Genomic DNA, 21,765 nt, shown 5'->3' with positions numbered 1-21,765 from the left:
CAGAACAGTGAATCAGCAATATAGGGGACAAACTTATGGAGAATAATGAAGCAGAAAAAAAGAGGCAGACTAAGGCAAACGAGCACAATTTAAGAATTAGAGAAATCAGTGACTCGCTAAAAAGGAACAACATTAGAATCATAGAGGTCCCAGAAGATGAAGAGAGAGAAAAACCAGTAGAAGGGTTATGTGAGCAAATCATAGCAGAAAACGTTCCTAACCTGGGGAAAGACACAGACATCAGAATCCAGGAAGCACAGAGGACTCCCACAAGATTCAACAAGAACAGACAATCAGTAAGGCATATCGTAGTCATATTCACAAAATACTCAGGCAAGGAAAGAATCCTGAAAGCAGCAAGGGAAAAAAAGTCATTAACCTACAAGGGAAGACAGATCATGTTTGCAACAGACGTATCCACAGAAACTTGGCAGGCCAGAAAGGAATGGCAGGATATAGTCAATGTGCTGAATTGGAAAAATATGCAGCCAGGCTCTCATTCAAAATGGAAGGAGATATTAAAAGTTTCCCAGACAAACAAAAATTAAAGGAGTTTGTGACCACTAAACCAGCCCTGCAAGAAATTTTAAGGGGGACTCTCTGAGGGGAGAAAAGATGAAAAACAACAACAACAAAAAGTCCAAAGGCAGCAAAGACTAGAAAGGACTAGAGAACACCACCAGAAACTCCAACTCTACAAGAAACATAATGACAATAAACTCATATCTTTCAGTACTCACTTTAAACGTCAATGGACTAAATGTTCCAATCAAAAGATATAGGGTAACAGAATGGATTAGAAAACAAGATCCATCTATATGCTGTTTACAAGAGACCCACCTTAGACCTAAAGACACCTTCAGATTGAAAGTAAGGGGATGAAGAACCATCTATCATGCTAATGGTTGACATAAGAAAGCCGGAGTAGCCATACTTATATCAGACAATCTAGACTTTAAAATAAAGACTGTAACAAGAGATGAAGAAGGGCACTATATCACAATTAAGGGGTCTATCCACCAAGAAGACCTAACAATTGTGAACATTTTATGCTCCAAATGTGGTTGTACCCAACTATGTAAATCAATTAATCACAAACATAAAGAAACTCATTGACAAGAATATCATAATAGTAAGGGACTTCAACACCCACTTACAGCAATGGAGAGATTATCTAAACAGAAGATCAACAAGGAAACAATGGCTTTGAATGACACACAGGACCAGGTGGACTTAACAGGACTTAACAGACTTATTCAGAACATTTCATCCTAAAGCAGTGGAATACACATTCATCTCCAGTGCACATGGAACTTTCCCCAGAATAGATCACATACTGGGACACAAATCAGCCCTTAACAAGTACAAGAAGACTGAGATCATATCGTGCATATTTTCAGACCACAATGCTATGTAACTCCAAATCAACCACAAGAAAAAATTTGGAAAGATAGCAAATACTTGGAGAATAAAGAACATCCTACTAAATAATGAATGGGTTAACCAAGAAGTTAAAGAGAAAATTAAAAAGTACATGGAAGCCAATGAAAATGACAACACCACAGCCCAAAAGCTCTGGGAAGCAGCAAAGGCAGTCATAAGAGGGAAGTATATAGCAATCCAGGCCTTTCTAAAGAAGGAAGAAAGGTCTCAGATACACAACCTAACCTTACACCTTAAAGAGCTGGAAAAAGAACAGCAAATAAAACCCAAAACCAGCAGAAGACAGGAAATAATAAAGATTAGAGCAGAAATCAATGTTATCAAAACCAAAAAAAAAAAAAAAAAAAAAAAAGTAGAACAGACCAATGAAACCAGAAGCTGGTTCCTTGAAAGAATTAACAAAATTGATAAACCTCTAGCCAGTTTGATCAAAAAGAAAAGGAAAAGACCCAAATAAATAAAATCAAGAATGAAAGAGAAGAGATCCCAACCAACACAGCAGAAATACAAACAATAATAAGAGACTATTATGAGTGATTATACACCAATAAAATGGGCAATCTGGAAGAAATGGACAAATTCCTAGAAATATATACACTGCCAAAACTGAAACAGGAAGAAATAGAAATTTTGAACAGACCCATAACCAGTAAAGAAATCGAATTAGTAATCAAAAATCTCCCCCAAAAAACTAGAGTCCAAAGTCAGATGGCTTTCCAGGGGAATTCTACCAAACATTTAAGGAAGAGTTAACACCTATTCTCTTGAAACTGTTCCAAAAAATAGAAATGGAAGGAAAACTTCCAAACTCTTTCTATGAAGCTAGCATTACCTTGATTCCAAAACCAAAGACCTCACTAAAAAGGAGAACTATAGACCAATTTCCCTGATGAACATGGATGCAAAAGTCCTCAACAAGATATTAGCCAACCAGATCCAACAATACATTAAAAAAATTGTTCACCATGACCAAGTGGGATTTATATCTGGGATGCAGGGCTGGTTCAATATCCACAAAACAATTAATGTGATTCATCACATCAATAAAAGAAAGGACAAGAACCATATGATCCTCTCAATAGATACAGAGAAAGCATTTGACAAAATACAACATTTCTTGATAAACACTCTCAAGAAAGTAGAGATAGAAGAAGCATACCTCGAGATCATAAAAGCCATATATGAACGACCCAACGCTAATATCGTCCTCAATGGGGAAAAACTGAGAACTTCCCCTCTAAGGTCAGGAACAAGACAGGGATGTCCACTCTCGCCACAGTTATTCAACATAGTATTCGAAGTCTTAGCCTCTGCAATCAGACAACACAAAGAAATAAAAGGCATCCAGATTGGCCAGGAGGAGGTCAAACTTTCACTCTTCGCAGATGACATGACACTCTATATGGAAAACCCAAAAGATTCCACCAAAAAACTGCTAGAACTGATTCATGAGTTCAGCAAAGTTCCAGGATATAAAATCAATGTACAGAAATCTGTTGCATTCCTATACACCAACAATGAAGTGACAGAAAGAGAAATCAAGGAATTGATCCCATCTACAGTTGCACAAAAAAAAACATAAAATACCTAGGAATAAATCTAACCAAAGAGGTGAAATATCTATACACTGAAAACTATAGAAAGCTTATGAAAGAAATTGAAGAAGACAAAGAAATGGAAAAAGATTCCACGCTCCTGGATAGGAAGAACAAATATTGTTAAAATGTCGATACTACCCAAAGCAATCTACATATTCAATGCAATCCCTACCAAAGGAACACCAGCATTTTTCACAGAGCTAGAGCAATAACCCTAAAATTTGTATGGAACCAGAAAAGACCCCGAATAGCCAAAGCAATCTTGAAAAAGAAAACCAAAGCAGGAGGCATCACAATCCCAGACTTCAAGCTATACTACAAAGCTGTAATCATCAAGACAGGATGGTACTGGCACAAGAACAGACACTCAGATCGATGGAACAGAACAGACAACCCAGAAATGGACCCACAAACGTATGGCCAACTAATCTTTGACAAAGCAGGAAAGAATATCCCATGGAATAAAGACAGTCCCTTCGGCAAGTGGTGCTGGGAACATTGGACAGCGACATGCAGAAGAATGAACCTGGACCACTTTGTTACAGCATACACAAAAATAAACTCAGAATGGATGAAAGACCTCAATATAAGACAGGAAGCCATCAAAATCCTCGAGGAGAAAGGAGGCAAAAACCTCTTTGATCTTGGCCTCAGCAACTTCTTACTCAACACGTCTCCAGAGGCAAGGGAAACAAAAGCAAAAATGAACTACTGGGACCTCATCAAAATAAAAAGCTTCTGCACAGCGATGGAAACAATCAGCAAAACTAAAAGGCAACCGTCAGAATGGGAGAAGATATTTGCAAATGACATATCAGATAAAGGGTTAGTATCCAAAATCTATAAAGAACTTATCAAATGCAACACCCAAAAAACAAATAATCCAGTGAAGAAATGGGCAAAAGACATGAATAGACACTTCTCCAAAGAAGACATCCAGATGGCCAACCAACACATGAAAAAATGCTCAACATCACTCATCATCAAGAAAATACAAATCAAAACCACAATGAAATATCACCTCACACCTGTCAGAATGACTAACAATAACAATTCAGGCAACAACAGATGTTGGTGAGGATGTGGAGAAAGAGGATCTCTTTTGCACTGCTGGTAGGAATGCAAACCGGGGCAGTCACTCTGGAAAACAGTATGGAGGTTCCTCAAAAAATTTAAAATAAAAATACCCTACGACCCAGCTATTACACTACTAGGAATTTATCCAAGGGATACAGGTGTGCTGTTTCGAAGGGGCACATACACCCCAATGTTTATAGTATCACTACCGACAATAGCCAAAGTATGGAAAGAGCTCAAATGTCCATCGATGGATGAATGGAGAAAGAAGATGTGGTGTATGTATGTGTGTGTGTGTGTGTGTGTATACATGTATATACATGTACATATACACATATGTGTGTGTGTGTATACACACACACACACACACACACACACACACACATATACATACAATGGAGTATTACTCGGCAATCAAAAAGAATGAAATCTTGCCATTCGCAACTATGTGGATGGAACTAGGGGGTATTATGCTAAGTGAAAGTAGTCAGTCAGAGAAAGACAAATATCATATGACTTCACTCATATGAGGATTTTAAGATACAAAACAGATGAACATAAGGGAAGGGAAGCCAAAATAGTATAAAAACAGGGAGGGGGACAAAAACATAAGACTCTTAAATATGGAGAACAAACAGAGGGTTACTAGAGGGGTTGTGGGAGGGAATGGGCCAAATGGGTAAGGGACATTAAGGAATCTACTCCTGAATTCATTATTGCACTGTATGCTAACTAACTTAGATGTAAATTAGAAAAATAAATTAAAATTTAAAAAAATATAACCACCCTGTGATCCAATAATTTCACCACTTGGCATTTACCCAAAAAATACAAAAACACTAATCCAAAGGGATACATGCACCCCTATGTTTATAGCAGCATTATCTACAATAGCGAAGCTATGGAAGCAGCCCAAGTGCCCAACAATAGATGAATGGATAAAGAAGATAAGATATATACATACACACACAATGGAATAATCTTCAGCCATAAAAAGGAGTGTAGTCTTGCCATTTGAAATGACATGGTCGGAGCTAGAGAGTATTATGCTGAGTGAAATAAGTCAGTCACAGAAAGACAAATACTGTCTGATTTCACTCATATGTGAAGTTTAAGAAACCAAACAAGCACTCAAAAGAAAAGAGAGAGAGACAGAGAGGGCAAACCAGAAACAGACTCAACTACAGAAAACAAGCAGATGGTTCCCAGAGGGGCAGGGGTGGGGAGGTGGGGAAAAGAGGTGATGGGGAGTAAATAGTGCACTTGTTGTGATGAGCGCTGGGTGATTATAACAAAAACTTTTTTAAAAAAGGAGTAATGGAAAAGGCAATGTAAAGACATTTGATAAACCTTAAAATATAACATAAAAAATAAATAAATAAAATGGCTTGTGTAAGGGAGACAGGAGTGCTGATGCACAGGGGCACTTGTACCCCAATGTTTATAGCAGCACTTTCAACAATAGCCAAATCATGGAAAGAGCCTAAATGCCCATCAAATGATGAATGGATAAAGAAGATGTGGTTTATATATACAATGGAATACTACTTGGCAGTGATAAAGAATAATATCATTCCATTTGCAACAACTTGGATGGAACTGGAGGGTATTACGCTAAGTGAAATAAGTCAGGCAGAGAAAGACAGATACCATATGTTTTCACTCATATGTGGATCTTGAGAAACTTAACAGAAGACCATGGGGGAGGGGAAGAGGAAAAACATAGTTACAAACCAAGAGGGAGGAAGGCAAACCATAAGAGACTCTTAAATACAGAGAATAAACTGAGGGTTGATGGGGGGGAAGGGGGAAAGTGGGTGATGGGCATTGAAGAGGGCACTCGTTGGGATGGACACTGGGTGTTGTATGTAAGTGATGAACCACGGGAATCTACCCCCAAAACCAAGAGCACATTGTACACACTGTATGTTAGCCAACTTGACAATGAATTAGGTCAAAAAAATAAAATAAAACACAATGGCCTGTGGAAACCAGCTAATTGTTTAGTGGATATTTACAATTTCAAAAAGTCTTTTGTTTCTGAAAATAAATTTTAAGTCCCTCAAGTGGTATTCCCTCCTTTGGAAGGAAAAACCGATGAGAGATATAGTTAGGTATGTGGGTATCTCCTAAAGTCCCCCAGTAGTAGAATCCTCTAGGAATTTGTTCTAAACTCCTAAGAAAAGTGTGGGCTTTGGACTCAGACTTGGAGGAGGTATTGGCTCTGCTGCTTGATAAGTCCTTGAGACATGGACAAGTCACACACCGGCCACATGTAAACCTAGTACTTCAGAAGGTTTGCTATGAGATTGAAATACAGGCGCCCGGGGGGCTCAGTCGGTTGAGTATCCAACTTCGGCCCAGGTCACGATCTCGCGGTGCGTGAGTTGGAGCCCCACGTCGGGCTCTGTGCCGACATCTCAGAGCCTGGAGCCTGCTTCGGAGTCTGTGTCTCCCTCTCTCTCTGCCCCTCCCCTGCTCACGCTCTGTCTCTCTTTCAAAAAATAAATAAAAATGTTAAAAATAATAATAATGAAATTAAAATGTTTTAAAAAAATACAATGGTCTAATAAGTATGGTGCCTGGCACATAGGTGAAAATCCATCAATCCCGTCCTGGCCTCCTCCTTCCTCCCACACAACTTCGCCCTCCCTGGAAAACATTACCGCTTCCGTGAGCCAGCGGCCTTAAAGCAAAGACAACATATCTATTTGTCGGCCTGTCCATGAATTTAGGCTCTTGGCTCAATCCTCTGTTCCACTCTGTGCCTAAATGTGTCTAGAAGGTGTTCCCTTAAATTCTCTTTGAGCTGCCTAATATTGGCTGGGTGGCGGAAGGGAAAAGCAGGTGTCAGCGTGGGTGGGCAGGAGGGAGAATACTCCTTTGCCAAGAATTGTTGTGCGTCCCTGGGGCCACACGAAAACACACGATCAGGCAATAAGCTCGCTTTGGCTTCCGATAGAAAATGAATCACGTAACTTTGCACCCAACAGTAAAATCTAATAGAGAAAGTTTAATTTAGGTAATTGGTCAAATCCTGCTTAAGTAATATAAATAAGCTGTGCCAAAGAAGATGAAGTTGTCCACAGAGGTACCCTAGCCGTGGGGAGGGGTGGGGCGGGATGTTGGCTGGGCCCTGGCGAACTGGAGCGTTGGGGTGCACTCCAGAGGGCTGAGCACCCCCCTGGCAGGGGCGCTGCTCAAGGACACAACAAACTCGTCGGGGGAAGCTTTGAGACCCACTGGAACCCAGACAACTTCTTCCCAAAACTAGCCAAAAATTAGGAACCTAGCAGCTCACGGGCCGTAGTCCAAAAGGGTCACATGTGTGGCTGGCTTATCCCACTTTCTCAAACCTCAGACACTCCCAGATTGACTCAAGATCGGGAGATGAGGAAGAGCACTCTATCTTCTATCCCTCCCTTTTCATCAGCAGTACCTAAAGAAATGGGCTTTTCCTGTCCTCAGCATGAGTCAGGCAGATGGCGCAGGGAGGCTGAGGGGCTGAGGGCCCCTCTGAGGCCGTCTGCAAATCAAGCTGACCCCAGGCTGCCCCCCGCCTTCTCCCGCCACGCCCCAGAGGCAACTCTGGCACCCACGCCTTAGGCTTCCAAGCCTATCCCTCAAAATACCTTCTAAATTGTTCTAAACGAACACCTAGGAAAAGCCAACAACAGAGAGCCAGAAGGACACCACCTGGGAACCAGAGAGACCTGAGTTCAGATCTCAGCCCTGGCTTATAACCTGAGGCAGATCACTTCACTTTTGGGTGACGGACTGTCCCTGTTTGCCTGGGACCGATGGGGTTCCCAGGACGTAGGACTTTCGGCGCCAAAACCGGAGGAGTCCTCGGAAAACCAGGATGAGTTAGTCACCGTACTTAAACTCAGAGCTTCCGTTTGCTCGTCCGTGAACATGGAATGAGGTCACCTAACCTTCAGGTCGACCGTGAAGACTGGGGCCTCGTGGGTGCCAACAGCACTCTCGGTAAATCCTACGACCTCTTCCAAAAGACGAGGCCTTGCTTGAAAAAGCAAATCAAGAACCATGAAAGAAAAGCCAAATGAGCCGGAAGGCAATAGAGATTGTGGGGGCAGAAAGGAACAGTGCGGACCAGAGAAGAGCAGAGGGGTCACCGGCAGCCAGAAGGGCCCGTCGTGGCCAGGCCTTCCTCAGCTCTGCGGACCCTGTCAAGTGGGGATTCCCGCTGCTTCCTTTTGAAAGAGACTTAATTGTGGCTGCCACCTGAGTGTGGAGTGCATCTCTGTGCTTGGAGGGCCACTGGGGAAACTGCCCTTGTTCAGTCGTGAACGGGTCCCAGCTAAATGAGGTGCAGGGTCTCAGCGATCAGGAAGTCAGTTTGGTTACCAACACAAGGGGGTGGAGAGGCCCCCTGACCTGGGCTCGGGATGTCAAGAATTTCAGCAGCAATGCTAGCAGGGATCTGGGAAAGGTCACTGGACCAGCAGTCGAGAGACCAGAGTTATCATCCTAGCTCTGTCCCCACCATGGCTGTGGGACCTTAAGGAAGTCCTTGGCACTCCCTATGAAGGTTCCCCATCTATACAATGAAGAGGAGGATACAAAACCGTATCCTATAGAGCGTGCAGGCTTTTTGTGGGAAAGGGGTATTGAATCAGTTTACAGACACTGAGATAGTTTTGATAATATAAAATAGCCAAAAATCAGAAGCAATCCGGTAAGAGTAGAATAGACAAATCATGACCGATTCACACAATGGAATACCGAACAGAAATTTTTAAAGGACAAACTGATGGGACATACAGTTGCATGGAGGAATTTTCCTGACAAAATAGGAGATCAAAGAAGTCTAATACAGAAGGCTGGAGATTGTACGATTCCATTTACATAAAGTTCAAGACCAGGAAAAGGAATGGATGGCGCTAGAAGTAAGAACAGCGGTTACTTAGGGTAGGGATGAGGATTGACAGGGAGGTGGCACCAGGGAACGTTCTAGGCCGTCGAAAATGCCCTGTGCCTTGATCCGGGTAGCGGCCACTCCAATTTAAAAGAAAAGTAGAAAAGATCCAACAGATACCTGAATCACTCTGCTGGGCAGAATTCACAGAACTTTGCTCACTGCCCATTCATCCTTCTCCATGACCTCCATTCTTCTTGAAAATCAGTGTGCGAGACAGACAGCATCTCAAAGGAGGAGGCCGCGCCGTCTACTATGTAAAAGCAAAATGCACACGTGTAGTCACACGCCAGTTCAAAAGATGCTGCCAACCCTTGGCTACTAATAGAGATGAAAATCTCTAAATGATCTACTGCCAGGCTTCATCATGCTGATTTGTCCCTGATCCGAGGGGAAGGGAAGCAGAGACTCTGCAGCAAGATGGAAAGCGCTGCGAGGTTTGACAGAGGGAAACATGATTAGAATGCACCGAGGCGGAAATAATGGCTCGCCTCCCCCAAGGACCAGCCCGCCCTCCCGCCTGTACCCACAACAAGCCTTGCATTGCTAACGACAGGGTGTTGGGAGGCCGGTGGCATCACAAATCCATCCCGACTCATCGCGCAATCAGATAACAGGCAACCTGAAAAGCCCGGAGGCTTCCAGAAGAATGGCTCGCACAGGCACGGAGCACACACATCCCCACACTCCAGGAGCTTCAAGGAATTGTCTCGTTAGATGAAGTGCCCTAGAAAAGCCCAGGGGAGAGAGTGGGGGCGGGGGGTGGCTTATGGAGAGGGTGCTCTCAGAAGAAACCTGTAGGGAGTGAGGAGCAGAGGGGTCGGGGGAAGAAAGGATGTCGCAGTCTCAGCTTGAGACAAGGTCCAGCCTGACCGCATGGAAAGCTCTAGAGCATGAATCGTGTGCAGCTGGTTAACCATTCACTGCAGACCATGCCATGGCAGGGCTGGGGTGGATGGGTTCCTCCTCTACCAGGTGAGATGGCCACATCAGCAGAGGGAAGTTCTCCAGAAGAGGGGATGCCGCAACACAGAAGCTGGGAAGGTGTGCACCTGTCCAGCGAGGGGATCCACGTGGCATGCCTGCCGACGTTAATTACCCCCTCTGTGCTGACAACCCCAAGTTCACATCTGTAGCCAGGTCTCTCCCCCCAGCTCCAGACTCGTACACCCAATCACCCGAAGGACATTTGCAAGCAACGTCTAACTGGCATGGCACAACCCGTCTGTCCTACACTGAGCTCCCAGGATTCACTACAAAGCCAACTCCCTTTGCCATCTCTCCTTGTCCGTAAATGCCTGATTCTACTCTTCCAGCTGCTTGCTCTCGATTTCTCTCTTTCCCTCATTCTTCAGTCCAGCAGCAAATCCTTCTGGATCCACCTTCAAAATAGAATCCAGAACGGAACTACTTCTCAGCATTCCCACCACCGCCATCCTGGTCCAAACCACTATCGTGTCTTGCCTGGACTACTGTAGCAGCTTCCTGGATCTCCTTGATCTAACCTTTGTCCCCCTAAGATCTACCTTCAACGCAGCTGCTACAGTGGTTCCTGTTAAGGAAATCGAATAATGGAACGGTACCACTCCTCTGTTCCACTGGTCCCCACCTCATGCAGAGGAAAGCCAGAGCCCTCACTATGACCCCTAAGGACCTGTGTGATCTGATGCCTTACCCCACAGCCTGCTCCCCACCTGCTGCCCCCCCCCCCCAGCCACCCTGCACTCCTGCTTTCCTCAGACACTCCAGCTGGAGCCCCCCACTCCAGGCCTTTGCCCTGCCTAGAATCTTCTCTTACCCAGTGGCCTAACCTCCTACAGGCTCCAACTTAAAAATCACCTTCTCAGAAACAAATTCCCTCATCATCCCAAACTCTCTACACATTTCATATCTCCCTTTCCTGAGTTAATTCTTTTATCCTTAGTATTTATCTCTACCTAAAATATTACATATTTTACTTATATCGTTGCGTATGGTCGGTTTCTCCCAAGAGAATGTAGGCTCCACGAGGGTGGAGATCTTTGGGGTTTTTTCCCCATTACCACCACCCCAGTGCCCAGGGCAGCGCCCTAGAGCACAGCAGGCACTCACTAAATGTTGGTTGAGCAGGTGTATGAATGAATAAATGAATGAAATATAGAAATACATGTATACATAAGTATATAAAATATCTGGAGGAACTATACCAGAATTATAAATAATTTTTATGTCACTTTAACTATCTCTTTCAGGATTTTTCTAAATGTTCTGCAATCAACTTTGATTACATGATATAACCGTAATGTTGATTTATAAGATTTTTAAAATTTCTCTTCCCAAAAAGACTTCCCTTCTAATACTTCCACGAGTTAACAAGGAAATCCTACTCCCAAAATAGCCCTGGGAGCTGCCAGATATCAGATTACCCCATTTCGCCCTCAGCTCTAGGGAATCCAGAGGGAGAAACGTGAAATGAACAGGTCAGAGATGTCACTGGGGTAGAGAGAGTGATTGCTCTCCTGGGACCTTAAAGGAACCCCAACCTACGTTGGTCTCATCTGGGAACACATCAGAAAAGCAACTTCTTGGTCTCCACCCCATGGTTTGACCTCCAGGTGATTCTGATCTACCCGAAGCTTTGAGGTCGGTACATCCAAGCCATTCAAAGCAGGATCACTGGCGGGAGCAGGGCCGTGGAAAACAATGTGGGGTCAGTAAGAGTGGAGGAGGTGGAGGCGACAGAAAGTAAGTGTCTTCCTAGGTGCAGGCACAGAAAATAGGACAACCGCCAGAAATGTGATAGATCTGTCAAAGTACGTGATAACACCTCAAGAATTGGACCCGATTCTGCGTTTGCTCACGTTGTATACGCATTGCCCGGCAAGGAGCCCAGAGGCATATTAAATATTTGTTGACTGAATTAAAAGCGAATATATGAATGAATTAGCCATATAAATTATGTAACATAACATGGTTTCATTTGTGCTATGATAGTAAAAATTGCAGATTTTCCCTCAGGGTTGGAAATGAGAACCTCAGAAAACCTCCAGTGCCTATCTTACCAAGCAGCTCCCCACCGGGACCCCCCAAGGCCTTGGGACCCCCTCGAACTCTCCAGCCCCAAGACGCCTGTAGCCCAGACTGCCGGATCAAAATACAGGCTACTCGGTTAAATTCGAATTTCAGGTAAGTAGCCTATCTTCTTGTATAGTATATCCCGAATATTGCATAGGTCATACTTATATTCGAAAAATAATTTGTTGTTCATCTAGAATTCAAATTTAACTGGGAACTTGGCATTTTTATTTGCTAGCTCTGGCAACTTCACTGTGGGCTTACCTCTGTCCTTGGAGCAGGCCAAGAAAAGCCTCTTTATACCTGTGATCTGTGCAGAACAGTGAAGGGTTACAGCCTCCCGCTGTCCTTCTTTACCCCCAGAAACACACAGCCTTGTCTTCAAAGGCTCAAGGCTTTGCTCATTTGAACAATGTGTGCATGCACTCCCCCGTGCACATTTGGCCTATTCCCTTCACACGCACACACGGAATCCAAATGAAACTCTTCCCTTCGCCTGTGCACACATCTGTCCCAGCAGTTAGCACCCTCAAGAGGGAAACTCCAGTACGTGTGCCTGTCTCCCCGACCAGGCACCCAGAGCCCTGGGGCAAGACTGTGCTTGTTCGTGGCTCTGGGGCCAGCACTCTGTCCAATACCCGGCTTCCAAACAGCGTTTGATAAATAAATGAACAGGTGGGTACACAGCAGCTTCTCAGGAAAAACAAAAATGTCCAGCTCTTTGGAGGGCAATGAAGAACTCGTGGGGAAGGGGGGCGTCCTTGCGGGTGTCTGCCTTAGACAATCCAGGGGCCTCGCGGCCAGGGAGAGCATACCTGTCCCGGAATGGCAGCCCTGGGCCCAGCAAAGCACTTGGCACACAGGTAAGACTCGGGTCGTTCTCCCCACCCGGTCTGCCTGTGGACGGGAGACCTGACAACCAAACGTGGCCACGCTCATTGGCCGGCAGCATTGTTCGGTTCAGCACTGGTCATGAACTACACGTGGCTTTACTCCCCCCATTTCATACATTCTCCAGCTCACTCTACTAAGTTTAGCCTAAGTTGGCGCCCATTAAACTAGGAACCAAGTTCTCCTCACTCTGCCTCTTCTCATCTCTCAGCCCGAGAGACCATTTCCTTGCTGGAGGGTAACTTGGATTTCCCTCCTAATTGATGCACGCGTCCCGAACACCTGCATCTTATGCTATCCCATGAAGCATCTCCCAATTAGAGCCAAGGAGGACAATGAAAATCAAAGCCCATCTGTACATGGAGAATTACACATTCAATGGCAACAACAATACTGGGTCATGGGCTGGGTTGTTAAATCACTGAACATATCCATCCCGTGCAGAAAAACAAGAACACACTGCTGAGACATTTATGCTGAGATTTAAAATGGCTGGAGCTGAAATAGCCAGAGGCAAGTGTCCCAGGACACCTTTCACCCTGGCTCCAGTGCCTCAACTCAGAGCCAGGAAAGGCGGCTTTTCTTTTCTTTTCTTTTTTACATTTATTTTTGAGAGAGAGAGAGCTCTCAGCACAAGGTCCTGCATGGGGCTCGAACCCATGCAATGCGAGATTATGACCTAAGCCAAAGTGGGATACTTAACCAACTGAGCCACCCGGGTGCCCCTAAGGGAAGGAGCTTTCAGCACTTGCCAGGTAATACCCAGGGCAAAAATGTGTCCCAAGAGATGATAGAGCGATCTGTGTGGCTTCAGTATGAGGCTAGAGAATGCAGGGGAAATTTGCTTCTTCTTCTAAACTTTGAGTATTAATTCTAGCCTATAGGGAAGAGGAAGGCTCTGGTTATATCAGGAAACAGAAACAAGCTTAACTTCTTTTGCATCCACCCTGTGCTTCAAACTTGGTGTTGATGGGTCTCGCTGCTGAGGGCGGCTCCCACTGGGACTGAGGGCAACTATTCTGCACTCTTTTTAGATGACAAGTTGGTCCCGAGATTTAAGCGACCTGACAGCCGCTTCTGAGTCACCATTTCTTCATGACCAGAACCAACTGGCGAGGTCCACCACCTCTCCTGTCCTGGCACTGTCTGCCTTTATCTTTTCTACCGGCTGACGGGTGCAAACCATGCAAGTCCAAAAGTCACTTGATCTACGCTGCAGGACAAGAGGAGGTGAATCTGAGCCACGCCATCGGCGGCAAGATGCCTAGCACACAGCCCTCACGGCTCAAGGGTGCCACAGACAGATGAGCTCACGGAGGGGGACCAAAAGGGACCTCAAGGCCTCTGGCTGCCAGACGAAAGCTTCTGCCTCTCACCGTTCTCCCATAGATTCTCAAGGATGGGCAGGGCCTAAAATGAGGAGGGACCCACCCAACAGAGGCACTTACAGAAGCCTCCTTCTCTTCCTTACCCGAGTCTTGTTCAGAATGAGCAATGGGGGAGGCTGGGTAAGAGCAGTGCATTTCCTGACTCCCCACATCGGTCAGTCGAGAGGACCCCGGCAGAACTCCTCAAGATCCTTTGGTTTTATGAGTTCTTCCTTTTTCTCTTCTCCTACGGCTTTAAGTCCCCAAAAGGCCACAGCTGCTTAAGAGCATTGCGCATAACACATCCTTATTTGTGGGTCTTGAGAGAGAGAACTCTCTCAAGCCGTGTCCTGCTCTAAAATTGGAAGTCTGTTGCCATTCTGGAGTGCTCCAAAGCAGGCACAGGCCAAGGGCCTTCTCATAGAGGCTTCCTCTTCCAGTGGGAACAAAACAGAAGATAGGTAAAACTAGCTGAGAACTGTAAGCCTCCACGAATGACTCAACCCCCCAAAGACAATTCAGGCAGAGACACTTTTTTCATCCCTAATGAACCATAAAATTGCTTCACATCTCCATTTCACTCTCACTCAGAGGACATGTTCTCCTTTTGTTCCAGATATGGGGGGGGTAGGGTCAGTCTTCTCACAAAACCAGGCTGTAGACTTCAGATGTCAAAGTTTCTGGAGAAGAGAAATGGCCACCATCTCCTCCTCCGCAGACAACCTCCAGTATCCCTATTCTTAGTCACGCTCAGCAGAGTACAAGGTACACGGCCCATTGCCCCCTCCCCACCCCTAGTCCGCCATAATGGTATCCTGCAACTCCCTACAGAGAGTGCGAGAGGAGGCAATGCTCGCCAAGCATTAACCATGTTACCCCTTTACCTTACTAAACACCACAACAATGCCAAGAAGTAGGACTTCTTGTCCCCTTTTATGATGAGGAAGGTGAGCCAGTGAGGTCCAGCTGCCTCCAGCTCACAGCAGTGGAGCCAGAAGGTAGTCTGAGGGGACGTAAAGAGACCTCTTTCCGGATGGCTCAAGACTTGTTTTGTGATTTTTCTAAAACTCACTTAAACTCCATGTTGGAGCTATTAATATCATTAGTTCTGCTAAATTGGAATAATCTTGGCTGTTCATCCTCTCCCCATCTCCCGTTCCCTCATGCTGTGGTGCTTCTGAATTAGATAATGTCTACAAGGCTCCCCAAGTTCCTTGAAGGGGAGTTTTTGATAAACACGAGTTATTAACCTTCAAAGCACCCAGAGTTTTGGGTGAAGAAGTTATAAAAATTATCATAAAGGCCTGCTGGGGGTTGATCATGAACAGAAGCTTTATTGAGGCTTCAAATACTTCCTTTTCTTCCAAGGGCAAAGGTGAACCCTCCACCCCCACCCCAGCTCGAATGGACACTCATTCCAACACTAGTCCCTGGCTCTTCTCTCTTCCGATTTAAGGGAAGGTCAAGTGCCTCTCTCCACAGCCTTCTGTAGGGGATTCATGGAGACTCTGAGCAGCAGGTGGCCAGGGCCCCTGTGCAACACAGCTCCATCATCCTCTGGCTCTGTCTCCTGAGGTGCAGCGGCAGTGACGCTGTGACTGCCTGGCGGGAGAGAAGATGCCACCGCTGAGAAGTAGAGACCCAGAAATTTCAGTATTTGAAAGGTGTCTCATTTCTCTCTGCTCTGCCTTCCTCACGCTGACAGTGTGATTATCACGGGCAAGCAGGACTCAAGCTGTGCCTCTCCTCTGAGACCGCGCCATGCTCGGGAGAAGCGGAAGAGAAGGGAGGAGGGAACGAACGGAAACGGCCCACCTCCTTGGCTGCATGTAGACAGCGTGACTGTTCGGGATTATTCCAATGCTGGGCCAGGAGCGGGAATGGAAGGAAGGGTGTGAGGCCCAATGGCAAAGTAGCCATCCCACTAGCGATGACCCCCTACCACAATGCATAACTCAGCCTTTGGCTTTGCTCTGGGTTCACGGTGCACCAACGTGGACGACACGGGGCCGCTGACATCTCCGTGGACCGCCCGGTGCTCGGGGCTGTGGTGGCTACAAAAGACCCCGGCTACCACCCCCACTTTCAAGGTTCTGTCGAGCCAAACGACAATAAACTTGAGGTGAGGGTAGGACAGAAGGCACCTAACCATCACTCTAAGACTTGATAGGTCTAGACTGCCTGCACTAGCTGCCACAAATCTTATATGCATAAAACCTATGCCCTCCCAGAAGAATGGCAAAGGGCAATTTGGGGGACTGGGGCATGAACTCCAGAATTCCAGAATGAAGACTCTTGAAAAAAGAGAAAGAATAAAAATGTCTCCTGTCTTTGGAAGAAATATAAATAAGGGGCTCCTGGGTGGCTCAGTTGGTTGAGCATCCGACTTCGGCTCAGGTCGTGATCTCGCCGTCTGTGAGTTCAGGCCCCGCATTGGGCTCTGTGCTGACGGCTCAGAGCCTGGAGCCTGTTTCAGATTCTGTGTCTGCCTCTCTCTCCCCCACTCATGCTCACTCTCTCTCTCTCTCTGTCAAAAATAAATACACATTTTAAAACAATTTTTTTTAAAGAAATATAAATAAGAGAGGGGAATTTGTCTAGAGGGAAGAGAAATCCAAGTTGAGGGTCCTGGGCTCTTTCCAAATCAGTGGTTTAAGGTTAGCAGAAAGGACCACTTTTGAGGGAAGTATTTGGTTGGGTTGTTTTTTATTTTTAAGTTTGTTTATTTATTTTTGAGAGAAAGACAGAGAAAGAGACAAATACAGAGAGAGAATCCCAAGTCAGCAAACTCACAAACCATGAGATCATGACCTAAGCCGAAATCAAGAGTTGGATGCTCAACCAACTGAGCCCCCCGGGTGCCCTGAAGGCAGTATTTGTAAATGTCCCCCAATCCCATCCCAGAGCAACTTCACCCAAGTTCTTCGAGCAAGAGAACACTGTAAGAAAATCTAATGATCCAAGGCTTTCCCTTTAAAAGCTACAACACAGAAGGAGAGAAAATTCTTTGCCGACCATAGCCCACCCAGGCCTTCTATGGTCCCCACCAAATGACGTCCCCGGGCCCTGTCCGGGAGATCTGTGTTCACAGTGGCTACAGAAGAGCTGTTCTGGCCTTCAATGCACGTGCTGGTGCTTTAGAGACAGAGGAAATGGGTGCTCAAGTCATTCTACCTGAGAAGGTTCCAGCGAGGAGAGGTTCACAGATCACGGTCGCTAAGCTGTGTGTCGCGCTCCCTTGATTGTGCCGTGTGGCTGCAAAAGCAAATAGCACATTTTCGTTACCATTATGATTACTACCCGTCTTTGACTAGGCGTGCGAAAACCTAAGAATTCTGTAATCACACACATGTGGAACCAAATACCTATATGCCTTGAGCGAGGTAATTAGCCTCAGTTTCCTCATTAATAAAATGGGGTGGCAACTGCATCGACTTCATAGTACCATGGTGAGGTCTGACTTTGTGCATGGCCGGTAAAGCACCCAGCATGGTGCCTGGCACGGGGTGAGCAGTCAATACAGACGAGTAGCTCTAATTGGTGACTAAGCAGTAAGCAAGATAATACTAACGGTATAAAAGGAATCTAGAAGAAGGAGAAAGGGGGTAGTTGAAACATCTTCCTTTTCTCAGCTGAGGGCAGCTTTTGCAGGTAAGAAGAAAAGGAGAACCCCAAATCAGAAAGCCTGATAGCCCAGCTACGTGGAAGATGAGCCCGGTTAGAATAGAAAGCGGTAAGCAGCAGGAGAAACAGAGCTGCCTTGCAAAAACAACCTTGAACTTCGGGCAGGATTGGATCAGCTACAAAGGCCACGGGAGGCCCCCGCTGATGTCCAGACTCTGGGCCCTCTGGATTCATCAGTGGGTGGTGGTGCACGTCCTGGGATGGAGAAGTTCACTTCTGGGCCACCACCCATTAAAATATATATATATTTTATATTTATATTATTTATATTATATATATTAAATATAAATATATATATATTTAATTTTAGAGAGAAAGATAGAGAAAGAGACAAATACAGAGAGAGAGTCCCAAGTCAGCACAGAACCCGACATGGGCTCAAACTCACAAACCATGAGATCGTGACCTGAGCCGAAATCAAGAGTTGGATGCTCCACCAACTGAGCCCCCCTGAAGGTGCCCTGAAGGCAGTATTTGTCAATGTCCCCCGGTCCCATCCCAGAGCAACTTCACCCAAGTTCCTTGAGCGAGAGGACCACCCCTCCAGCCCCACTCCGGTCCTCCTGACCGTGGCTGGAGCCCTCAGAACACAGTGCTAGGCAAGCTCCAACTCATCCGGGGACAGGAGGACCCCCCCCCAGAGATCTGAAAATCCTCAAGTCATCGCCTGACCCCCAAAATAATTACCAAACTGCCTTTTCTAGAGCGCCAGCCCAGGGAGCAGGCCGTGTGTGTTCTCTGTTCACTGCACGGCTCACCTTGAAACCCCACTCCTGGAGAAACAGCTCATTTTTCTCCACCTCCAATAAAGGAAGCCTCCGCATATTAAGAGAAATGTCCTGCGGACGGGGGTGCTCGGGAGGGGGCCGTCTTGATTAAAGCAAGTTGTTCTGCCAAGAAGTCTTGAATATGCTCTCTTGGTCTGGGGCCGTTAGTGCGGTGCGGAGGCAGCAGGCGACATGAATTGCCTTTTATCTAATTGGAAAACTCCCACCGCGTTTAGAAGTGCTCATTTAGACAGGCAGATCAATAAAAGAAATGGGGAGCGGATGGCCGTGGAGATGTTATGGAGACAAGCCGGTCCTCCATACATCTGCCTAATAAAGATGAACTCATCCTGGTTGCAGCAGAAACAGGAACACCCTCGCGGCTCCAGACTGCAGCGGGTCCGTTTGTTTTCAGTGAGCAGACCCTTCTCACGAGCAGCGGGCAAGAGACCTCTTTCCCTTGTCTCTCTATCGGGATTCGAGAGCTCTGGTGGGAGGGAAGGGAGAGGAAGGAAGAGGGAATCTGACTAGGATTTTTCTAGCATCTACCCCAAAGGGCATTCCCTCGACCCAGACGACAGCGGAATAGAACAGAAGGCAGAGATCCAAGGAAAAGGACAGAAAGAGAGACAAGCGAGGAGAGGGATCGGGCTCCCTGGCCATCGCCTATCATTTCATCGCATTCAAGTCTCACTGCACAATAATGTGCACTTACGAGCTTCTGTGTCAGGAACTCCCTGGTTGAAAGAAACCTCTGTTCCCCATGTCTCTCTTGTTCATCGTTGGGTCAGGGGCTCTGAGATCTCTTCCTCATTCCCACATCACCACCCTCATGACCTCCGAACTGTCCCTGCCTTTGCTCTTGTCCCCACTCTCTCCCCCACCCCCCGTCCCATACACAGCAGGCTTAACTGCTGAGCCCGCGTCTCATTTCAAACCCCAGCCTTTGTTCCAGGCCACAGCATCGAAGCTGATTCCCTTCAAAGGAATCAAACTGCTCTGTGGCTGAAGGGCCAGAAATAGAAGTGGAGTGTGTGTGTGTGTGTGTGTGTGTACACACGCACGCACATGTGCCGGGCTGTAGGTATTTCATTTACACTGGGGAAATTTGAGCAAACTGGGAACCCCGCTTTTGATTCCTGTGTCCCTCCTCTGGCTCCTGCAGAAGTTCCTCTCTGGCCGAGGGCTGTGGGAGGAAACCCGCTGACACTCAGCTTTCATAATGGCCTTTTCTCTTGCACAGCCCTATGGCGAAGGCACAGACTCGTACCTGGGCCATGGGTCGGTTGCCATGGAAATCACTGCAGAGTCACAAATAAGGGGGTATTATGTTCTCTCAGCAGGACCAGAAGAGAACCAGAAGCTAGAGAGAGAAAAAGGAAGAGGGGGACAGAGGTGGAGAGACAGTGAGAAAGAGAGAGAGAGAGAATAGAAATGCTTGCTGTCAATAGCAAGCCCGAAAGGAAACAAATAAAGCAACGGGGTGCTGTTTGGGAGAAAGCAGGCTTCGGACAGGGTGGGACAAGAATAGGGGAATGACATTGTTTTCTGTAAGGGAAGGCTTTCATTTTCGGGGAGAGGGAGGGAAGCCCATTCTAAGTGAGCCTCCTATACTGTCCTCTCTTCTGCTGGCTTTATGCTCTCCCTCCTCCTTGGGTAATGGTGGAAAAAGCCTGCAGACAAATGGCTGGGGGGGAAGGAGCAGGAGGCAGAAGGGAGGGAGGTGAGTCAAGCCATTTCTCTTTCCCTCTCTGCCCTCAGCAGAAACCCTGAGGCCTGGCAGTCCCTAGGTCTCTAATACGTTCCATGCCAAGTTTCCACCCTTCCTAAAACCTTAAGCCCTCCAAGATCTCAGCACCCTTAAGATTTTTCTCCCAATAGGGACGCCTGGGTGGCTCCGTCTGTTGAGCGTCCGACTTCAGCTCAGGTCATGATCTCACAGTCTGTGAGTTCGAGCCCTGCATCGGGCTCTGTGCTGACAGCTCAGAGCCTGGAGCCTGCTTTGGATTCTGCCCCTCCCCTGCTCATGCTCTGTCTCTCTCTCTGTCTCAAAAATAAATTAAAAAAAAAAACAAAGATTTTTCTCCCAAGAGAGTGCCTCTGGAGGGAGAGTGGCCACATTGTCTTCCTAAGGTCACTTTTCATTCAAAGCTACGTTGGTTTCCTCCCTGTTGAGAAGAATCTGGGAATCAAGACCTTGATCCAGACTCGACAAGCAAATAAAAAGCACCAAGCTTATTTTGACCAAGCCATGAGACTTGATATAGGGCAAGGAATTCTAAAATTCTGTCTTTTCCATTCTTGTTTTTTTTTCAATAGATGAATATACAGTAAAGCCTTGGTTTGTGAGCATAATTCGTTCCAGAAACATGCTTGTAATCCAAAGCACTTGTGTATCAAAGCAAGTTTCCCCGCAAGAAATAATGGAAACTCAGATGATTCGTTCCACAACCCCAAAATATCCATATGAAAATGATTACAACACCATAATATAATACAAAACAATAAAGAAAATACAAAATATAAAGAAAAATAAACAAATTCACCTGCACTTACCTTTGAAACCCTTCATGGCTGGTGTGAGAGCGACCAGGGAGAGAAGGGTTATTGTGTAGGATGACGTTCACCATCATCAACGGATGTTGACTGCCGTAGAGTATCAATAAACTCTTGTCATAGACTGTATTTAATGTAACTGGCAATAAGGCAGCCGAGGAAAGGGGCTATATCCGCAGGCAGCCTGACCTAGAATGAAGCAAAGCATTCCTAAGGTTACTCGTGTCTGGAAAAGCAAAGGACTGTCCATAGGTGCTTTGAAGTGACAAAAATACATGAATGGGCACCTTCCAACCTCCTGAAAAGTCACTGATTCCTGCCAAACACCATGGCCTGAGACCGAGCATCCGGGTATGGGAGATGATCACCCACAATCCCCCAGAGGAAGG

At 46.1% G+C, this 21,765-nt stretch overlaps 1 long non-coding RNA gene across 1 annotated transcript in view; it reads right to left on the bottom strand.

The window, feature by feature from the left end:
- Positions 1-21,560, bottom strand: part of LOC147577045 (uncharacterized) — a 96,663-nt gene extending 75,103 nt beyond the window's left edge. Inside the window, exons 1-2 of the long non-coding RNA XR_015255733.1 lie at positions 21,377-21,560; positions 17,544-17,624 (exon numbers count right to left, since the gene is read on the bottom strand). This is a non-coding gene — a long non-coding RNA (uncharacterized LOC147577045). The remainder of the gene's footprint in view (positions 1-17,543; positions 17,625-21,376) is intronic.
- Positions 21,561-21,765: the final 205 nt, after the last annotated feature.

The sequence above is a fragment of the Puma concolor genome, chromosome C2 (assembly GCF_028749965.1).
Source record: "Puma concolor isolate L17-30 chromosome C2, mPumCon1.1.hap2, whole genome shotgun sequence".
NCBI classification, from domain to species: domain Eukaryota; kingdom Metazoa; phylum Chordata; class Mammalia; order Carnivora; family Felidae; genus Puma; species Puma concolor.
This window is presented reverse-complemented; position numbering and strand designations above follow the sequence as displayed.